Source organism: Bufo bufo, chromosome 4 (assembly GCF_905171765.1).
Source record: "Bufo bufo chromosome 4, aBufBuf1.1, whole genome shotgun sequence".
Classification (NCBI taxonomy): domain Eukaryota; kingdom Metazoa; phylum Chordata; class Amphibia; order Anura; family Bufonidae; genus Bufo; species Bufo bufo.
The window spans coordinates 477,787,472-477,806,406 of NC_053392.1; the positions used below are offsets into that span (position 1 = coordinate 477,787,472).

Below are 18,935 nucleotides of genomic sequence, written 5' to 3' on the forward strand. Positions count from 1 at the left end.
CTAGGTGGCCATGCTGCTGGAAATGTGGAAAAGCTTTGTCAGCACGCCACAAAAACCAGCACCACTAGCTGATATGGAACGTCTTAGAAGGAGGCAGCATTTCAGCAACATGGTGGAGCAATATGTGTGCACACGCCTACACGTACTGAATGAGGGGTCTGCCCCCTTCAACTTCTGGGTCTCCAAATTGGGCACATGGCCTGAGCTTGCCCTTTACGCCTTGGAGGTGCTGGCCTGCCTTTCAGCCAGTGTATTGTCTGAACGTGTGTTTAGCACAGAAGGGGGCTTTATCACAGACAAGCGCAGCCGCCTGTCCACAGCAAATGTGGGCAAGCTCACATTCATTAAAATGAACCAGGCATGGATCCCACAGGACTTGTCCGTACCTTGTGCAGAATAGACATGTATATCGGCCTTACCCAGCCATTGTTATACTACAGTGCAATTGCTCATTGTTGTATTTTTGATATTTCCCACTCTTTTAGGGTGTACCCTAATTAAAAAATATATATATTTTAAACCAAAAACCAGTGTTGGCTACATCGTCCTCCTCCACCGCTGCTTCCACCTACACTGCTACGTCCACGGCCTCCTCAACCTCCTACTCTATATGGACCTCCACCTCATACATCAAGATAATTTTTTTAATTTATACATATTTTATTTTATTTTATGTCATTTCACTAATTTGTCTGTTACATTTTCGGGTGAAATTCACAAATTTTTGGCTGTGATATACCCCTGCTCTACCTAGTAGACAGGTAAACAAATGTAACAAAATTTTCTGTTACATTGTCGGGTGACATTCATCAATTTTTGGCTGTGATATACCCCTGCTCTACCTAGTGGACAAGGAAATACATTTTACTAATTCGTCTGGGTGACATTTTACCATTTTTGCCGTGAAGGTGACAGGGCCCGAAATTTTTAAAAATCATCTGTTCCATTGGTGGGTGACATTAACCCATTTCTGGCGATGAAAAACCCCTGCTCTGCATAGGTGACAGGGAATTAAATTTCTAACATTCATTTTTAATTGACGTGCGCCCCCTCCTTTCATTCAATGCTTCAACTTTAACAACTTGTCCCACCTTTCCGCTCGATCACATTGGAGCCATTGACCTCCCTTGGATGTGGTTTCTCTTTCTCACCCTCCCTCTCCGGTGTGGAACCCTGATTCGCCGTTAACCGTGATCAACATGGTAGGCGCAGAAAAGAACATCGAAAGTTGATAGAGAAGATATCCAAATGGATCGTGGACGTCACGGAGACGTGCGATCAGGCAGAAGTAATCTAGGGCCTCTCCTGTCCAACGTTTCCAAACCAAAATACCCCAGTGACATTCCTTATAATTTTTTATTAATCATTCCAATAACAGGGTATCTTAACAGTCCTGTATTGTTATTTATCGTCACTACCTCCCCGAGTCGGGAGTGGATAATTGCCGCGCGCCACCTCCTTTACTTGGAAGCTTCGGCTTCAATAATTTATTACACATTTCAGCTTGATCACATTGCAGCCATTGACCTCCCTTGGATTTGGTCTCCCTTTCTCACTCTCCCTCTCCGGCGTGGAACCCTGATTCGCTGCTAACCATGATCAAAATGGTAGGCGCATAAAATAACTTCGAAAGTTGATAGAGCATATATCCAATTGGATCGTGGACATCACGGGAACGTGCAACATGGTGGAGCAGTATGTGTGCACATGCTTACATGTACTGTGTGATGGGTGTGCCCACTTCAACTTCTGGGTCTCCAAATTGGGCATATGGCCTGAGCTTGCCCTTTATGCCTTGGAGGTTCTGGACTGCCCTGCAGCCAGTGTATTGTCTGAACGTTTGTTTAGCACGGCTGGAGGGGGTTATCACAGGTTATATTTCCCAATGTTTCGGGGTGAACCCTAATTTAAACAAAAAAATAAAAATAATAAAAAATAAAACCAAAAAGCAGTGTAGGCTACCTCCTCATCCTCCACCGCCGCTTCTACCTACTCTGGCACATCCACCGCATCCTCAACCTCCTACTTCATATGGACCTCGTCCTTCAAGATCAAGATTATTATTTTTTATTTTTACGTATTTTATGTTATTTGAAGTCATTTCCCTATGCACATTTGTTTTCAGAGCACTTGCCATGTTCTTAACCACATTTTGCTGCCATTTTCAGCCCTCTAGCCCTTTCCATGACTTTTTTAGAGCCATTATAGTGCTCAAAAGTTTGGTGTCACGGCCTATGGTGTGCGCTGTAACACTGTTGCTACACTTGCGGTTGCCCGCGGCAACGTGTTGCTGTGTGAGCATGCGGTGGCAGTGTCTCGGCCTTCTGGGTGATTGCCGTGACATGGTTGCCACGCATGTTGTTGCCTGCGGCAACGTGTAGCTTTCTATGCTCGTGTGTGCACTTCCCCTTTAAGTGGCTTTCTTCCCTTGTCTGGTGTTGGAAGGGTTAACTCCCTTCCTAGTGTTTTGTTAACACTGGGTTTATGTGTGTGTGGGTGTGGCTGCTTGGGCTATTTAGCCTCTGCTGGATGCCTGAAGCTGAGGGGTACTCCAGCCATGGTGTATGCTGGAGCTATCCTCCTGGTCTTCATATTCCATCTGTCCAGTGAGGGCCACCCTTGTGGTCATAGATGTATTGATGTTTTTATGGTGTCTCACATTTATTGCAGCTATGGATGTCCTGGTTTCCTGTGTGGTTGTGGTGTGTACTGTGTCCTTTTAATGTTGGTGTGGACACCAGCACTTGTGCACGGGTTCCAATCAGTGTGTCTGTGGCAGGTATGTGTGTTACTAGTCTCGCTTACCTGCCATCTGTATAGCTGTATGTGTTCCCCTCTCCTTGCAGCCTGGCCTCAGATAGAGACTCCTGTTCCTCCATGACTGGGATAAACAGGTTGTCTCTCCCCTGCTCCTAAGTGAGGGATTACCAGAGCGACTTAGGGCTTCTAGGAATCCTGAGTATGAGTTGTCCTACTATCGGGGTCTGCTCATATAGTGAGGAGTCAGGGAGAGGATTAGGGACGCGGTAGGAGGTGACCTGCTCCCTTATTACTCCTTTTGGCCAGGCTGATCCCCTTTACCCTTTGATACCGCACGGTGGGGGATTTCCCCCACTCCCCGCCATGACATTTGGGTCCCCATTGACTTCAATGGGGTTCGGGGTCAAGTTCGGGTCTCGAACTCGAACTTTTTTGTGAAGTTCGGCCGAACCTGAACATCCAGGTGTTCACTCAACAGCAAGGTCTAATGTTATGAGTGAAGAGCAAAATCCCCTCATCATTCCAGGACCACATTACTGCTCTGCTAGTCAGACATTACCATGAGCAAGTGCAACACCAAGGCCATCACTTCACAGAGGGAGCAGTAAGGTCTGCAGGTTTCTGGATAGTCGGGATGAAAATATGTATATCCTCCATACTTCATAAATGCGTCAAGTGCCAAAGACTAAGAGGAAAACATCTAAATCAACAGATGGCAGAGCTTCCAACAGACAGATTAAGCACTGAACCACCCTTTACCAATGTCTGCATAGACACTTTCGGCCCCTGGACCGTTGTTACACATAAGACTTGTGGCGGAGTCGTTAACAACAAGCGCTGGGCCGCGCTATTCATTTGTTTGAGCATTTGTGCAGTGCAAATCTAAGTTATAGAATCAATGGACTCTTCTTGCTTCATTAACGCCTTCAGAAGATTTGTTTCCATACGCGGACCTGTAAAGTTACTTAGATCCGACTGCGGGACAAATTTTACAGGAGCAGAGAAGATAGAGAACTTCTTCAAAGCCAACAAGTGTAAATGGGAATTCAACCCGCCACAATACTCACATATGGGAGGCTCTTGGGAATACATGATTGGGATTTAAAGAAAAATCCTAGACTCTATGCTGCTGGATCACAAATCTTCCCAGCTCACACATGAAGTCTTGGTCACCTTCCTTGCTGAAGTGTCTGCCATAATCAATGCGAGACCACTTGTTCCTGTTTCCTCAGTCCCAGAGTCTCCAGTATTGCTAACTCCAGCAACCCTTCTAACTCAAAAGATCGGAATAGCCACTATTCCTCCTCAGGACTTTGATTGTTCAAATGTTTACAAACACCAATGGAAATGGGTCCAACTTCTTGCTAATGAGTTTTGGAGCCGTTGGAAGATGGAGTACCTTTGCAACCTTCAAAGTCGTAGAAAATGGCAAGTCAGCAAACCCGACCTGCAAGTCGGGGACATAGTTCTGCTGAAAGAAAGGGATGCTCATCGCAACAATTGGCCTATGGGTTAAAGTTAAAGTAATGAAAGAAGGTTCTGCAAGACACTACTTCAGACCCATAAACGAGCTGGTACTGCTTCTGCCTAAACAAGAAGATGAACTCCTCACACAGACCTGATGCAAAGAGAGGTAAGAAGGACTGGTGCATGTTGCTGCCTTCCCCTCTTAAGACAGCCCTTCGAGTCAACTTGATTAAAAGGAGGTAAGAAAGACTGGTGCATTTTGCTGCATTCCCCTCTGAAGATGGACTCATGGATCTATCTTCCTCCTAACGCTGTCAACACTTTAAGGAGCACGTCTACAAAGTATTGTAGTAATGTTTTCCTTGTTCAATTTTTGTTGTTCCTTTTCATTTTGCATATTTTCCAGAAGAAGAAACATCTATTATTCATGGACTTATCTAAAGTTTATTATAGATTTTGACGGGGAGTGTCATGTTACACATGCATGGTTTGCCTTATTATTCTGTGTGTCCCTTCTCTCTTCCCCTCCTGCTGTGCTCTCTGTAAAGTCTCCTCCCCTCTCTCCCTTGCATTCTGGTTTCACTCTTCATCTCAGCCACATGTATCCTATTAGCTGCTCACACCATGATTTTTTGACCTATCCATTTGTTCATCGGTGTATGATCTGCACAGTTTGGAATAAACTTCTTCACGATCTGCAAGGTGTCGTTTGGATCGAGTCACTGTCAACCAATTCAACTAAGATTGATGGTTACAGCTATCTCAGCAGTCAGCACAACTGTAAGTTACAGAGATCACACTTTCAATGCTTAGATTGGAGAGGCAGAACAGCGGTGCAGTGATATATTCTACAGCCCAGTTTGCCATGTATTACTGGCGAAATAAAGATATATTTGCCGTTCAGCATTGCACTTATCTGTTGAATAGCTTTTGTGCTGTATAAAAGTAGATCAAAATTAGAGCCTAATTGCCATTCTGCGGTGCAGTAAAATATTCTAAAGCCCAGTTTGCCGTGTATTACTGGCAAAATAAAAATATATAAGCCGTCCAGATTTTCACTTATCTGTTGAAAAGCCTTTTGTGCTGTGTAAAAGTAGAAAAAAATTAGGGCCTAATTGCCCTTGTGCGGTGCAGTGATATATTCTACAGCCCTGTTTGCTGTGTATTAGTGGCAAATTAAAAATATATTCTCCGTCCAGCGTTGCACTTATCTGGTGAAAACTCTTTTGTGTAGTGTAAAAGTAGTCAAAAAATTAGGGCCTAATTGCCGTTCAGCGGTGCAGTTATATGTGGTGAAGCTCTTTTTGCGGTATGGACCGAATTACGTAGTGGTGAAATTTTTTATATGAAACAGGCTTTTTTTGAGGAAAATTGATGGTTGATTGTAGACTTTCTTCTGTGTGAAGACTTGTAGACTTTCTTCTGTATGAACTGAATTCCATTATCCTTTCATTGGTGAAATTTTTTATTTCAAACATGTTTTTTTCGGGAAAATTTATGGGTGATTGTACACCTCCTTTTCCGGTATGGAACTAATTACTTATTGGTGAAATTTGTTATGTGATACTAGCTTTTTTTTCCGGAAAATGTATGGGTGACTGTACACCTCCTTTTGCTGTATGGGCCGAATTACGCAGTGATGAAATTCTTTATGTGACAGACTTTTTTTCGGAAAATGTATTGGTTATTGTACACCTCCTTTTTCGGTATGGAACGAATTACGCAGTGATGAAATTCTTTATGTAAAACAGGCTTTCTTTGGGAAAATGTATGGGTTATTGTATGTACCTCCTTTGCGGTATGGAACAAATTACTTATTGGTGAAATTTTTTTATGTGACACTGGCTTTTTTGGGGAAAATGTATTGTACACCTCTTTTTGCGGTATGAGCCGAATTACGTAGTGGTGAAATTTGTTATGTGAACTGGCTTTTTTGGGGAAAATTGATGGGTGACTGTACACCTCCTTTTGCTATATGGGCCAAATTACCCTGTGGGGAAATTTTTTATTTCAAAGCAAACTCCGCTGCTCTGTATCTCTTGTGAAGTCAATGCCCCCTCACGCGATTTGACACAAATACATTATTTTCATGTAGAGATCCAAGAATTATGTTGGAGGCATGTACTGTATGCAAGTCATGTGCGACCACTCTCATCACTCTCACGCTGTTCTGCACCTGGTTTGCCTGGGGAACAGAGTCACACAGGGGAGAAACTGCTCCGTGTCCTTCAGCAAGAAATCGAATCCTGGCTTTCTCTGCGACAACTAAAAATCTGAACCATGGTAACCGACAACGGGAAGAACATTGTGTCGGCTCTGCGTCAAGGAGGGCTGAGCCATGCGCCTTGCATGGCACACGTGTTCAATCTGGTTGTCAAGCGGTTCCTAAAGTCTTCAACCCATCTGCAAGACATCCTAACAATGGCCAGGAAACTTTGCATGCACTTCAGCCACTCGTACACCGCAAAGCACACCCTCCTTAAGCTGCAGTAGCAGAATGGCATCCCCCAACATAGGCTTATATGCGATGTTTCCACCGTTGGAATTCCACCCTCCATATGTTATATCGACTATACGAACAGAGAAAGGCCATTAAAGAGGACCTTTCACTAGAATAGAAAATCTAAACTAAGTATACAGACATGGAGAGCGGCGCCCAGGGATCTTCCTGCACTGACTGTTATACCTGGCGCCGCTCCGTTCTCCCGGTATAGCCTCTGGTATCTTCATATGTTCGGCTCCACCCAGTTGAGCCTGCCGGCGTCTCTTTCTCCCATGCTGTAGCGCTGGCCAATCGCAGCGCTCAGCTCATAGCCTGAGAGTTTTTTTCTTCTCTCAGGCTATGAGCTGAGCGCTGCAATTGGCCAGCGCTACAGCATGGGAGAAAGAGACGCCGGCAGGCTCAACTGGGTGGAGCCGAACATATGAAGCTACCGGAGGCTATACCGGGAGAACGGAGTGACGCCCATGTATAACAGTAAGTGCAGGGAGATCCCTGGGCGCCGCTCTCCATGTCTGTATACTTAGTTCTGATTTTCTATTCTAGTGAAAGGTCCTCTTTAACAATTTCTTGATGATCCAAGAGGACAGGAGTAGTCCCCTGTGTAAGCCTAGCATAGCCATTCGGCACATTGTTAAGGATGCTTTTATGCATAGGTGGTTTACTGGCATTTTTCTGCACTTCTTTGTTGCATTTTTTGCACCAGCATTTTTGACAGCATTTTTTGCTGTAAAAACTCCACCTCTAGATGCTAGCTAAAGGTCTATAGGAAATTTGAAAAGCAGGATAAACAAGCGTTTTTTGCTACTGTCATTTCCTTAGGTGCCTTTTTTGTCCTTCATGTTTCTGTTCAGAAACACAGCATGCTGTGACTCTTGGTGTTTTTTCCAGGTGTTTCGACAGTAGTTTCTTTATAGGGAAAAAATACCATGAAGAAAACTGTTGCAGTCAGCACACTGAGGGACGTTCTTCAATACGCCATCCCACCCATATGCCAGTCTTGATCTCTTTGCATTGGCATCAGATACACCTAATTTATAAAGAAGCAGATACCTCTTAATAAATTAGGCACATCTGGCCGTGTGCCAGATAATAAAGTCTACACCAGCTACAGGCTAGTGTAGACTTCAGCTATAAATTAAAGGGGTTTTGCCACTTCAGCATATATTAAAATAGCATTTATTATACAGAGAAAGTTTCAATGGTTACGACCACCATGCAGTCCAGCAGCATGGCGGTGCTTGTACACTATTGAAGTGTAACTGTCATTCTTTTTTTTATTTTTGAAATGTGTAGGGGCAGTGATACCGATCATTATTGTAATATACTTTAATTACTGAAATCGTACATTTCTATAAAAAAAAATAGCTCTGAAGTGGCCGATTTTGGGCCTTAGCAACGCTCCTCTGTCTTCTGTTTACATAACACAGTCAGTGTTGAGCAGATCTCCACACATATGTAAACATAAGATAGAGGAGCATTAATAAGGCTCAAAATGGGCCACTTTAGAGCTATTTTTCTAATAGGCATGTACAATTACAGTAATTAAAGTATATTACAAAAATGGTCAGTATCACTGACCCTATACATCACAAAAATGTAAAACAAAAATGACAGTTACACTTTAACTTTCTCTACATGATAAATGGATGCGGACAGCACACATATAACATTCATGTGCTGTCCACATTTTTATTGCGGCCCCATAGAAATTAATGGGTCCGTTTTCGATCCGTAAAAAATCCAAACCGAAAATGAGTTTGTGTGCATAAGGCCTAAGTGTGTATGTAATGACCCGGAGTGCCATAACCACTCCCGCACCCCGCTACTGTCTCCCATGGTCTAATTCCATGTCATCTGTGTATTTATTTCAGGTCCGTCACAATGTGCATATCTATTTCTTGAAACTGTTATGTTCAAATGTAATGTGCCTGGTTTACCATAAGTGGCAGCAAACATGGCAGTGCTACTTTGCAGAGAATGGAACCCTTCTTGCCATTCTAAGCCCTCTCTATAAGGAGAGGAGGAGTCTAGTTAGTTAGAGTAAGAGATGAGCAAATTAAAAAAAAAATTGATTTGCGGTTTCGCCGAATTTTTGGGGAAAAATTTGGTTCGATCCGAATATATTTGCGGCAAATTACTTTAAAAAAGGCTATTTCCTGGCTGCACAAAGCCTTTATAGTGGTGTAGAACACTGTGCCTTGCAGTAACACGGATAGGGAGTCTGCTTTGGTAGTGAAATAATACTGTGAGTCCATATGACATGCAGATGACATGCGTCGCTCTTAGAATCACTGCACACTTCACTTATTTGGGCAGTCACTGGGCCAAAACTGACCAAATAACTCAAGTATGAACTTAGCCTTACAGGTTGATGTTGGCGCCAAGAAGAAGCGCACTCCTTTTACACCCTCGTCAGCTGATGCCACATAGTTGTCTACAGAACCTGTTCTATTAAATGCTTATACTAGTAGAGCCCCCCGAGTGGAGAGGATGTCAGCAGTAAGTTTGTGTTGACGTAACTAATAATTTTGCCCTTCTTCTGATCCGTCACAAAAAACACATCCTGTCTGTGGAGCATCCGCCTTCACTCGGTCAGCATTTGGTCAGTAATCCATCAGTATTGCTAAATGCTAATGCAAAAAAAAACAGGAGTGGATCCAACACAGAGATTATACGTGAACGGAATATTTGCATGTCTTCTGTGTTTTGTACCCACTCATGCTTTTGGCAATTTTTTATTTTTTTTTGAACGGGGGAGAAAAAACAACGTTTATTTAACAAATAAATAAATAATTTAACAAATAAATAAATAATTTAACACCCATAAAATACAAAACAGAAGGGGCAAAACCACAAGATTTTAATGAGAAACTTAAAAAAAAATAAAAAATAAAATAAAAAAAGTGCTTCATCAACAAGAATGGATTGACGATCAGTGTCGGGGTGACCACGATGATAATGCATATTGATCATTAAATGTATAGGGTTATGGCTGATAACTAGAGGCTAGTCCAGCAAACACGCCAACTCCAGCTCATTCCCACAGTGCAGGCTACACAATCACAGCTGGAAGGTAACTGGTCGGCACAGGCAACACCCAAAAATATTCATAAATAACCCTTAGTATGTGCAGGTCTCACAGCCACTGTAACAGAACAGTAAGAAGCGGTATAACATGTAGTAAGCACTGCAGGGATCATGTCTAAGATATGTAAGAAGTTCAGGGGGTCCTGAACATTGTGGACAAGGTCCAAGATGAGAGTTGTCCATGTGTTCAATACTGGATGTTATTGATGGCCAGCTCTGTAATGAATCCCAGCACTCGGATTAGGTAGACCTTACTGAGGAACTTCACAATGCGCTGATGCCATAGTTGCCGTCACCTTGACGAGCTGGGTTGCTAATAAGTGGATTCTAAAGTGCCTGAAGAACTGCGAGTAAAGACATTGGAATAAATAGTCCACTTACTCCAACGTGACCTTGTCTTTTGATTTATGAATATCATTCCATAAAGCCTTGAAGACCTCTGTGTGGATGGCATAAGAAATGTCCATGCGAGGTTCGACAGGCACAGAGAAAACATGCTCTGTGGCCGACACTGATCCAGACACGTCACACCCGGACCACATCCCTGCTAGTCACGTAGGTCCTGAGAACTGATCACCAGCTTACCGAAACAACAGTCAAAGTTTCTTTGGAACCACGTCCCTACGATAGAAGTAAGCGCCTCGGAGCCGTTATACAGGAAGAGTGGGAGTAAAGTAAATGTCTTTGGTAACACCTCCAAAAGATCGTCGTCTGTGTACATCTCACAGAACCAACCTGTCCACACAATCCGGTCCTCTGTGGTTGCCTTGGCGAGTGGAGGCTTGGATGAAATCTGTATGAGCACAGCCAGTGGATCTCTGTCATTTCCTTTGAGTCCAGGTAAACAGGAAAATTTTGCATTTAGGTTCAGCTCTGAGCCAACTTCAATGGCAAGACACTTCTGTTTCTTGGCAGTTATGTGGGCAAACAGGTGCTTGAAATACTCTTTCAGTCTGGTGTATGAGAAATGATACATCAGTGTCACGCTGTACAGAGTCCATTGTTTTTGAAGGAGCAAAGCAGCCTGTGCCGGATCAAGAGTTTCCTACAAGGGGGTGCACTGCAGGATTTTTCTTTTAGCCAAGCTTCGCAATGCAAATCGTCGACGTGCAGAGGTCAAGCTTCCGGGAGGATACTGCGAGCTGTGAAAATGAATGCTCCTTCGTGCCGATGACCTACTTCTAGGGGTTAACACCCCATTGGTTGGTGTTTTCATATCCTTGCGATAAATTATGTTCCCATTCACTGACTATAAACAAAGAGCTTGACAGACAAATGTATCAAACTCTGCCGCCATCTTTCTAGGCACCACATCTCCAGTCCCCTGACCAGCCAGATTTACCAGCATCTGTTCCAGGACATGAAGCAGTGGAATGACATCGTTCATCCCGTAGTCCTGGCGACTGACAAATAACGTGGCCTCCTCAAAGGGCAAACGGCAGGTGTCAGGCATGAGCTGACACTGGCTGACATCGAAGTTACACAGGGGACTACTTCTGTCCTCTTGGATGATCAAGAAATTGTTGATGGACTTTCTCTGTTCGTATAGTCGGTCCAACATATGGAGGGTGTAATTCCAACGAGTGGAAACGTCGCTGCTCTATTTTTGTGTGCTAGTGTTTCTGACTAATGGAGTGCTGAGTCATGGACCTATCAGGTTCTGATCCAGTGACTCAGTGCTCTATTTTAACCCTTTACTGGCCATGCATCAGGGCCAGTGATAGTCTCTGACTCACTAACCATGTTCCTGTGCTTATTGGATTGCTTGTTCCTCTGACTACAACTTGTCTTCTGACCACTCTCTGTCTCTCGTTTGGTAATGCGATGTCCATCTAGTTTTGATCTTGGCTTGTCTTTTGACCAGTCTCTGTCTCTCATTTGGTACTGCATAGCTTGTCTGATTCTGACCCATTTGTGTACGACTCTGGTATTGTGTTTATATGTCTTTATTTGTTAGTCCATCTCTGCAATTAAATAGTGTAGGGACCGTCGACCAGTTGTGGTCTAGCTATCTAGGGCTTGTACTGCAAATAGGTAGGGAAAGCGGGCTGGGTTCTAGCCTTAGATCTCACTGTCCTTACCTACAGTCGGAACATTATCACTGGCCCAAAAAAGACTTAGTACCTGCACCACTATGGACGCCATGGCAGCTTTAGCCTCAAGGATGGAGGGCATTTCTCAGTTGGTGCAGGATATAGCTGAAAGGGTCCTACAGCAGGAATGTCATCAGACCAGCCCCCCTGCTTCCACAACTCTGTCACCGATGGAGCCTAAGATGAAGCTCCCTGTTTGCTTCTCTGGTGACTGTAAGGGTTTTGCAACTTTTAGGGAAAGTTGCAAACTGTATATTCGGTTCAGACCTCACTCTTCGGGAGGCACAAAGAGTAGGTATCATCATGTCTCTGTTGCAAGGTGACCCCCAGGAGTGGGCATTTTCAATTCAGCCTAATTACCCTGAGCGGTATTCTGTAGACTGTTTTTTTTCTGCCCTGGGTCTTCTGTATGATGAGCCTGACAGGGCAGCCTCTTGTTGGTAGGTGGCTTGTTGAGGAGTATTGCTCTGAGTTTCACAGGTGGTGTACTGCATCTGGCTGGAATGATCCGGCCCTTAGATAACAGTTCAGACTGGGCCTATCAGATACTCTGAGGGATCTGTTAGTTATTCATCCAACCCCAGGGTCCTTAGACCGCCAGCTATTAGTCCTCTATAGTACCATTTCTTCTCAGCAAAGGAAGGAACACCGCTTCAAGAATGGTTTTTGCTGCTACTGTGGCAGTCCTGCACATCTACTGTGATCCTGTCCAACTAGGCTGGAGGCAGAAAAGTTTGAGGGGCCACAGAGGTACTGATGTAGTAGAATTAGCACACATACTTTATTAGGTGTGCTATCTAAACTAATTGTGTTAAGCAAACACTTTCAATTGCTTTTCAATGGCTTTTGTTTCTAGATAACACGATGAGTTAAGAAATGAGAGTTTGAGTGTTAACTCAACTTGACAGGGTGTATTGCCTGTAAATCTCTCTTCACAAGGGAGTTAGGTTTGTGGCTTAGCTTTTGTGGATTCAGGGGCTGCAGCTAGCTTTGTTAATTTTTATTGTGTGATTGCTTTGGCTCTCAAATTACTTAGGTTACCTGAACTGATTCCGATATCCTGGGAGTATACTACTCCTATGGCCAGAGGATTTATTAAGTATAAAACTGCAGATTTGGTAATGCATGTCTGTTCCATTCATTCTGAGAGGTGTGCTTTGTATTTCATGAAAGAGTAAATTAAAGAGTAAATAAATGGTAGCACCTTCTATTTAACTCTATTGTAAAGATATTTTTAAGTCCTGATTCATTCTGTCCCCTTCAATTCTGTCCTCTTTTATATTATGTTTAATACTCTGTGTAATAAAGTTTTTCTTGTAATAAAGTGGGTTATAGATAGTACCCATCCCAAATTGTGCTGATAAGAATACATTTCTGAGTGATCTCAGATACATGCGTGATGCACACTGGAGGAGGGGCTGATGGGAATAACTGTGGTCTGCACTAACAATTAATTGGGAATCTACAGGGAGTGCAGAATTATTAGGCAAGTTGTATTTTTGAGGATTAATTTTATTATTGAACAACAACCATGTTCTCAATGAACCCAAAAAACTCATTAATATCAAAGCTGAATATTTTCGGAAGTAGTTTTTAGTTTGTTTTTAGTTTTAGCTATTTTAGGGGGATATCTGTGTGTGCAGGTGACTATTACTGTGCATAATTATTAGGCAACTTAACAAAAAACAAATATATACCCATTTCAATTATTTATTTTTACCAGTGAAACCAATATAACATCTCAACATTCACAAATATACATTTCTGACATTCAAAAACAAAACAAAAACAAATCAGTGACCAATATAGCCACCTTTCTTTGCAAGGACACTCAAAAGCCTGCCATCCATGGATTCTGTCAGTGTTTTGATCTGTTCACCATCAACATTGCGTGCAGCAGCAACCACAGCCTCCCAGACACTGTTCAGAGAGGTGTACTGTTTTCCCTCCTTGTAAATCTCACATTTGATGATGGACCACAGGTTCTCAATGGGGTTCAGATCAGGTGAACAAGGAGGCCATGTCATTAGATTTTCTTCTTTTATACCCTTTCTTGCCAGCCACGCTGTGGAGTACTTGGACGCGTGTGATGGAGCATTGTCCTGCATGAAAATCATGTTTTTCTTGAAGGATGTAGACTTCTTCCTGTACCACTGCTTGAAGAAGGTGTCTTCCAGAAACTGGCAGTAGGACTGGGAGTTGAGCTTGACTCCATCCTCAACCCGAAAAGGCCCCACAAGCTCATCTTTGATGATACCAGCCCAAACCAGTACTCCACCTCCACCTTGCTGGCGTCTGAGTCGGACTGGAGCTCTCTGCCCTTTACCAATCCAGCCACGGGCCCATCCATCTGGCCCATCAAGACTCACTCTCATTTCATCAGTCCATAAAACCTTAGAAAAATCAGTCTTGAGATATTTCTTGGCCCAGTCTTGACGTTTCAGCTTGTGTGTCTTGTTCAGTGGTGGTCGTCTTTCAGCCTTTCTTACCTTGGCCATGTCTCTGAGTATTGCACACCTTGTGCTTTTGGGCACTCCAGTGATGTTGCAGCTCTGAAATATGGCCAAACTGGTGTCAAGTGGCATCTTGGCAGCTGCACGCTTTACTTTTCTCAGTTCATGGGCAGTTATTTTGCGCCTTAATTTTTCCACAGGCTTCTTGCGACCCTGTTGACTAGTTTGAATGAAACGCTTGATTGTTCGATGATCACGCTTCAGAAGCTTTGCAATTTTAAGAGTGCTGCAAAGGAAAGGAACACCGCTTCAAGAATGGTTTTTGCTGCTACTGTGGCAGTCCTGCACATCTACTGTGATCCTGTCCAACTAGGCTGGAGGCAGAAAAGTTTGAGGGGCCACAGAGGTACTGATGTAGTAGAATTAGCACACATACTTTATTAGGTGTGCTATCTAAACTAATTGTGTTAAGCAAACACTTTCAATTGCTTTTCAATGGCTTTTGTTTCTAGATAACACGATGAGTTAAGAAATGAGAGTTAAGAGTTTGAGTGTTAACTCAACTTGACAGGGTGTATTGCCTGTAAATCTCTCTTCACAAGGGAGTTAGGTTTGTGGCTTAGCTTTTGTGGATTCAGGGGCTGCAGCTAGCTTTGTTAATTTTTATTGTGTGATTGCTTTGGCTCTCAAATTACTTAGGTTACCTGAACTGATTCCGATATCCTGGGAGTATACTACTCCTATGGCCAGAGGATTTATTAAGTATAAAACTGCAGATTTGGTAATGCATGTCTGTTCCATTCATTCTGAGAGGTGTGCTTTGTATTTCATGAAAGAGTAAATTAAAGAGTAAATAAATGGTAGCACCTTCTATTTAACTCTATTGTAAAGATATTTTTAAGTCCTGATTCATTCTGTCCCCTTCAATTCTGTCCTCTTTTATATTATGTTTAATACTCTGTGTAATAAAGTTTTTCTTGTAATAAAGTGGGTTATAGATAGTACCCATCCCAAATTGTGCTGATAAGAATACATTTCTGAGTGATCTCAGATACATGCGTGATGCACACTGGAGGAGGGGCTGATGGGAATAACTGTGGTCTGCACTAACAATTAATTGGGAATCTACAGGGAGTGCAGAATTATTAGGCAAGTTGTATTTTTGAGGATTAATTTTATTATTGAACAACAACCATGTTCTCAATGAACCCAAAAAACTCATTAATATCAAAGCTGAATATTTTCGGAAGTAGTTTTTAGTTTGTTTTTAGTTTTAGCTATTTTAGGGGGATATCTGTGTGTGCAGGTGACTATTACTGTGCATAATTATTAGGCAACTTAACAAAAAACAAATATATACCCATTTCAATTATTTATTTTTACCAGTGAAACCAATATAACATCTCAACATTCACAAATATACATTTCTGACATTCAAAAACAAAACAAAAACAAATCAGTGACCAATATAGCCACCTTTCTTTGCAAGGACACTCAAAAGCCTGCCATCCATGGATTCTGTCAGTGTTTTGATCTGTTCACCATCAACATTGCGTGCAGCAGCAACCACAGCCTCCCAGACACTGTTCAGAGAGGTGTACTGTTTTCCCTCCTTGTAAATCTCACATTTGATGATGGACCACAGGTTCTCAATGGGGTTCAGATCAGGTGAACAAGGAGGCCATGTCATTAGATTTTCTTCTTTTATACCCTTTCTTGCCAGCCACGCTGTGGAGTACTTGGACGCGTGTGATGGAGCATTGTCCTGCATGAAAATCATGTTTTTCTTGAAGGATGTAGACTTCTTCCTGTACCACTGCTTGAAGAAGGTGTCTTCCAGAAACTGGCAGTAGGACTGGGAGTTGAGCTTGACTCCATCCTCAACCCGAAAAGGCCCCACAAGCTCATCTTTGATGATACCAGCCCAAACCAGTACTCCACCTCCACCTTGCTGGCGTCTGAGTCGGACTGGAGCTCTCTGCCCTTTACCAATCCAGCCACGGGCCCATCCATCTGGCCCATCAAGACTCACTCTCATTTCATCAGTCCATAAAACCTTAGAAAAATCAGTCTTGAGATATTTCTTGGCCCAGTCTTGACGTTTCAGCTTGTGTGTCTTGTTCAGTGGTGGTCGTCTTTCAGCCTTTCTTACCTTGGCCATGTCTCTGAGTATTGCACACCTTGTGCTTTTGGGCACTCCAGTGATGTTGCAGCTCTGAAATATGGCCAAACTGGTGTCAAGTGGCATCTTGGCAGCTGCACGCTTTACTTTTCTCAGTTCATGGGCAGTTATTTTGCGCCTTAATTTTTCCACAGGCTTCTTGCGACCCTGTTGACTAGTTTGAATGAAACGCTTGATTGTTCGATGATCACGCTTCAGAAGCTTTGCAATTTTAAGAGTGCTGCATCCCTCTGCAAGATATCTCACTATTTTTGACTTTTCTGAGCCTGTCAAGTCCTTATTTTGACCTATTTTGCCAAAGGAAAGGAAGTTGCCTAATAATTATGCACACCTAATATAGGGTGTTGATGTCATTAGACCACACCCCTTCTCAATACAGAGATGCACATCACCTAATATGCTTAATTGGTAGTAGGCTTTCGAGCCTATACAGCTTGGAGTAAGACAACATGCATAAAGAGGATGATGTGGTCAAAATACTCATTTGCCTAATAATTCTGCACGCAGTGTACAAATAACTTCATCCTAGGTAGGATGTAAGTATTGATTTGCCCTATCTCTTGTACACCCTGGGGTGTTGGTCAGGTGTTATAATGTGGTATACAGCCATGTTATTCTGCCACAGATGTACGTTAGAGAAGTCTCTGACTGGTTGTGAGTGGTAATCTCTGTATAATCAATGGTAGACAGCTGAACTCACTAATATCACTAGGTCGTGGTACCAGTTGTATGTGAAAATCCAGTGAGGAGAATACAATGGAGATGCTTTGGTAATTTATTGAATTTACCTTGAGCAAAGACATATAGAGGACATTAGAGGATATTAGAGGATATTAGAGGTCAAAATGAAATGCTCTCGCCAGCTCCGAGTCTGCTGCAGAAGAAGAAGCACACAGGAACTGAACAAACAGGATATGATGTCACCGAAAGGGAGAGCAAAGGGAAAATAGATAGAGAGTAAAGGGAAAATAGGATTTACATAATACATTTAGGAAACCTATAACAAGATTGACCATAGGATGGCAGCATTACATAACATGGTAATGATATGATAACACAAATACAGCAATTTATCTTAAATGGAAGAAATAAATGTTGGGACAGCACACATGTGTTATAGCATGATCGATGGAGTCTCCACCACATTTAGGCTAGTGATGTATTTACTTTTTATTGTTCAGTATGTGATGTGTTTGTGTCATCTTATATTTAATTACTTAGCCTGAGTAAGCTTATTCATTATCAAATCTTTGGAATTTATGTTATGTTTCATAACATTATCTGAAGTGAATGAGGATGAAGTTTGTCAAAGAGAAGGCAGAGTGGAAAGTGATGGGAAGTGTTAAATAGATTTTCCTAGAATAAGTCTGATATGATAACCTATCCTTCGGATAGAGGATAGATCATCAGTAGCTCATTGATGGGGGGGGCATTGGATAGCTAATGTGCTTGTTATTGCAGCCCCATTCACGTAAAGAGGTTGTCTGCTCTTTAACATTGATGACCTTTCCTCGATCAGCTGTATGAAGATAATGCAGCACTTGTGCAACTCTCAACTCTCTCTCTTAAAGGGAGTCTGTCACCACTATCTGACCATATACAGCACTTACATGACGCTGTAGCACACCTATACATGATTTTAATGGTACCTTTGTTATTTTCTTTAGACATCCAGAAGCAGGAAAAACAATGTTTATTTCATATGCAAATGAGCAATCGCAAGTGCCCAGGGGCGGTGTTCAGTGTGTAGGTGTCCAGGCTGCTCTGCCTTTTTAACCGTTACTCCTCCCCCAGCCTCTTCCTTTGCCCACCCTCCTATTCCCTTGTATGATCCCTAGGTCCGGCCGAGATCCCACTCCTGCGCACTGCTTCGCCGGGCCGGGGCATGCACACTGCAATGCCCATTTTGGGTACGGCATCAATTCAACTAGCGTGCCTGCGCCAGCCGGCGAAGCAGTGCGCAGGTGCGGGATCTCGGCCGGACCTAGGGATTATACAAGGGTATAGGAGGGCGGGTAAAGGAAGAGGCGAGGCTGGGGGAGAATTAACGGTTAAAAAGGCAGAACAGCCTGGGCACCTACACACTGAACACCGCCCCTGGGCACTTGCGAGTGCTCATTTGCATATGAAATAAACGTTGTTTTTCCTGCTTCTGGATGTCCAAAGAAAATAACAAAGGTACCATTAGAATCATGTATAGGTGTGCTACAGCGCCATGTAAGTGCTGTATAAGGTCATATAGTGGTGACAGACTCCCTTTAACTGTCTACCTGCTCCCGTCACAACTGCAGTGGTGAGCAGATGTAATTACAGTGGCATGCAAAAGTTTAGGCACCCCTGGTCACAATTACTGTTACTGTGAACAGGTAAGATGAAGATCAAAAGATCTC

At 42.9% G+C, this 18,935-nt stretch overlaps 1 protein-coding gene and 1 pseudogene across 1 annotated transcript in view; one reads left to right on the plus strand and one right to left on the minus strand.

The window, feature by feature from the left end:
* LOC120998721 (sulfotransferase 6B1-like) overlaps nucleotides 1-18,935 on the plus strand; it is a 240,696-nt gene that overhangs the window by 100,122 nt on the left and 121,639 nt on the right. The gene's annotated exons all lie outside the window — the stretch shown is intronic.
* LOC120998720 lies at nucleotides 10,005-11,033 on the minus strand (annotated as a pseudogene).